The following is a 4,545-nucleotide window of genomic DNA, read 5'->3' on the forward strand; positions in this document are numbered from 1 at the left end:
CCAAAGAAATCTGCTGGGAAGCCTCAGAAAAGTTTCTAAAAAGAGTTAAGACGGAGACAGACAGAGAGAGAGAAAGAGCTGCTCCTTTCTTTCCCCAGCTGTTGTCATCTGAGACACTAGTTATCTAGCACCATGTTATAATTTACATGTTTATTTACATATGATCTCAAATATTTATTGTTCCACAGTTTCTGTGAGTCAGGAATTCAGGAGCAGCTTAGTTGGATAGCTCTGACTCAGAGTCTCTCATGAGCTGTGGTGAGACACCTGCTAGGGCTGCAGTCATCTAAAGTCTTGACTGGGCTAGGAACTTTACTTCCTAGATCATGCCCTCACATGGCTGTTAGCAGAAGGTCTCAGTTCATTGCTAGTTCTTGGCAGGAGGCTTATTACTTGCCATGTGGACCTCTCCGTAGGGTTAACTGAGCATTCTCATGACATGGTTCCTGGCTTTCCCTGGAGGGAGTGACCCAAGAGAAAGTATAAGGAGGAAACCCAAATGCCTTTATGTCCTAATTTCAGCAGCAACACACTGTCATTTCCATGACATTCTGTTCTTTAAATGTGAATCACTAAATGCAGCCCACCTTTAAGAGGAGAATTATGCTTCACCTTTTCAGAGAAAACTACTAAAAACTTTGTGTTTAAACCAATACAGATGTAACAGCAGAAAGTACTGTGGCTGTGTAGAAACTATGAGGGGCTCCAGCCTAAGGGTCCCCTCACACTGAAGAAGGCAAAGAAGGTATGGAAAGGCTCTTGGTGACATTGCTAAGGTACAGCCTACCCTGGACTACTAATTATGTGAGAAAAAATAAATTTCTTACAATTTCAGCATGTTTAAGATGAGGCTGACTGATAAATAGCAACTATAATGGATAGTCAGCATATTTGATTATCAATATGTATTATGAATTAACCTATATATCAGTGAATATAAAGGATACATTTTCTATTTCTAAATTATAAAATATATATCTGTGTGTCTATATAAAATTTTTTATTCTATTACATATGTAAGGTATGTATGTATCTGTGTAGAACTATGTACCATAGGATAAACACTTGATACAAATTGTTCTTCAAATTATTCTAATTTCCAAGTAATTTGTTGATTTTTAGAAATAGTTGGTGCTATGTTTTGATACAGTGCTCACTAGCTAAAAGATGCTCCAGTATGAGTCATGATTCCATGGAAAGATCTGCCATAAAATTTTTCCAACAACATTTTAACTGAATTGATAGTCATCAAGTGGCTTGTAATATGAATAAGTCTTCAGTTTGTCTTAACACCAGCAATGATTTTCATGGTGATGATTTTTCAGTTGCTGCTGAACTAAAAAACCATTCCATTCAAAATTTTTCTAGTAGAACAGTTTTAATAATTCATTTTATATAATCAGTATACATTTTATCAACAATCAAATAGGAAATATCATTTAAAAATAGGATAAGAAAAATTATTCAGGCCAAATGAAAGGTGGCAATTAATGTGAGCTCATGTGCCAGGATGGGTTGCCTGGATTCAAATACCGGCTGGTCAAGTAAATCTTAACTAATTTTCTCACTTTAAAAATAGGATTGATGATGATTTCTTAAATCAATTAATAGACTTTTATATTAGACCTGATACAGAGAAAATGCTAAGGTAAGTAATCGTTAACACTTTTATTAATAAAAGTAATGTTAATGTCCTTGATCAATGCACATTCCATGAGTTTTAATGAATTCATCACCATTAAATAGATGTGAAATTCAAAGAGATTATTAAAAAGTGGTTCTTACACCTCAGATCACTCTTGGCTCCAAACTGACCCCAAGAGCCTTGTCTTTTTTTCCATTTTCCTTTCTGTTTTGAGAGCACCTCTATTGACAGCAGAAAGTACAGACCTCTTAACAGTGGCTGCATTTGCCCCTGCTGTGACCTGCCCATCTGCATTTTCTCTCCTTTTTTTGCTCACAGGCAAAACACTACAGAGACTATATCTCCCATAAGCAGTTGTATGAGGGTCATTGAGGACCATCACCAGGGGATCATTAGGTGTATCCTGGGTCTTCAATGCCAGAGTGCCAGCACCATATTGGAGGCCCTATCTTCCCCACTGGGCTTAGGATTCAACTCTCACCAAGGCAGGTGCCTCCTGGATGTGGGCTAGACAATGAGTCCCAGCGCCCAGCCCTGAGGCAAGGTCATTAACCTTTCAGCTGATGAATTCAGGAGAGTATGGGAGGTTCTAAGGGAGGGGCTGTGATAAGGGTGTTATTCTTATTGCCAGAGAAGTGTTTAAAGCAAAAAAAAAAATAGTCTTCCAGCTAGTGGATAACTGGACTTCATAAAGAGGGAAACCCATGTTTGAGAATGACAGAAGTTAATTACCTTCACAGCCCTTCACTATAATTCAGACTACTGATTGGGAAAAACCTATGTTACGGAAGATGTTCTGAAAGATCTTCATATGGGTCTCAGCCCTGGTAATGATTTTTTTTAAATATTATTTTGTTGCTTGTACTCTTCAAATTCATCAAAAAAAGAGTACTAAAATATTATGACTTATTCTTAAGCAAAGTAGATCAAGGTCACTAGAGTCTTTTCATGAAATATATTTACATATCTGTACTAAGAAGAAAAGCTATGACCAACCTAGACAGCATATTTAAAAGCAGAGACATTACTTTACCGACAAAGGATCATCTAGTCAAAGCTATGGTTTTTCCAGTAGTCATGTATGGATGTGACAGTTGAACTATAAAGAGAGCTGAGCACAGAAGAATTGATGCTTTTGAGCTATGGGGTTGGAGAAGACTCTTGAGAGTCCCTTGGACTGCAAGGAGATCCAACCAGTCAGTCCTAAAAGTAATCACTCCTGAATATTCATTGGAAGGACTAATGCTGAAGCTGAAACTCGGATACTTTGGGCACCTCCTGTAAAGAACTGACTCACTGTAAAAGACCCTGATGCTGGGAAAGATTGAAGATGGGAGAAGAAGGGGATGACAGAGGATGAGATGATTGGATGGCACCATTGATTTGATGGACTTGAGTTTGAGGAAGCTCTGGGAGTTGGTAATGGACAAGGAGGCCTGGCGTGCTGCAATCCATAGGGTTGCAAAGAGTTTGACATGACTGAGTGACTGAACAGAACTGTACTAAGCCAGTAAGCAAGAAAGTTCCAGAAAAACATCTATTTCTGCTTTATTGACTACGCCAAAGCCTTCAACTGTGTGGATCACAATAAACTGTGAAAATTCTGAAGAAAATGGGAATACCAGACCACCTGACCTGACTCTTGAGAAACCTGTATGCAGGTCAAGAAGCAACAGTTAGAACTGGACATGGAACAACAGACTGGTTCCAAACAGGAAAAGGAGTATGTCAAGGCTGTATATTGTCACCCTGCTTATTTAACTTATATGCAGAGTACACCATGAGAAACGCTGGGCTGGAAGAAGCACAAGCTGGAATCAAGATTGCTGGGAGAAATATCAATAACCTCAGATATGCAGATGACACCACCCTTATGGCAGGAAGTGAAGAGGAACTAAAAAGCCTCTTGATGAAAGTGAAAGAGGAGAGTGAAAAAGTTGGCTTAAAGCTCAACATTCAGAAAACTAAGATCATGGCATCTGGTCCCATCACCTCATGGGAAATAGAAGGGGAGACAGTGGAAACAGAGTCAGACTTTATTTTTTTGGGCTCCAAGATCACTACAGATGGTGACTGCAGCCATGAAATTAAAAGATGCTTACTCCTTGGGAGGAAAGTTATGACCAACCTAGATGGCATATTAAAAAGCAGAGGCATTACTTTGCCAACAAAGGTCCATCTGATCAAGGCTATGGTTTTTCCAGTGGTCATGTATGGATGTGAGAATTGGACTGTGAAGAAAGCTGAGCGCCAAAGAATTGATTCTTTTGAAGTGTGGTGTTGGAGAAGACTCTTGAGAGTCCCTTGGACTGCAAGAACATCCAACCAGTCCATCCTAAAGGAGATCAGTCCTGGGTGTTCACTGGACAGACTAATGCTGAAGCTGAAACTCCAGTACTTTGGCCACCTCATGCGATGAGTTGACTCATTGGAAAAGACCCTGATGCTGGGAGGGATTGGGGGCAGGAGGAGAAGGGGACGACAGAGGATGAGATGGCTGGATGGCATCACCGACTCTATGGACATGAATTTGAGTAAGCTCCGGGACTTGGTGATGGACAGGGAGGCCTGGCATGCTACAATTCATGGGGTCGCAAAGAGTCGGACATGACTGAGCGACTGAACTGAACTGAACTGAAGCCAGAATGAATAATCTATGCAAATCCGTTGAGGCTCTTTAAGGCAAATATCTTCTCAAAGAGATAAGAAAGAAATTTGTCCCTTTATATTCTAAAGAGAACAAAAGGAAGATGCACTGAGATTTCACTTAGAAAAGTGAAAGTGAAATCAATCAGTCATGTCCGACTCTTTGCGACCCCATGAACCAGGCTTCTCCGTCCATGGGGTTTTCCAGGCAAGAGTACTGGAGTGGGTTGCATTTCACTTAGGGTAGAATTCTA

This window comes from Odocoileus virginianus, chromosome 23, assembly GCF_023699985.2.
Source record: "Odocoileus virginianus isolate 20LAN1187 ecotype Illinois chromosome 23, Ovbor_1.2, whole genome shotgun sequence".
Taxonomy (NCBI): Eukaryota; Metazoa; Chordata; class Mammalia; order Artiodactyla; family Cervidae; genus Odocoileus; species Odocoileus virginianus.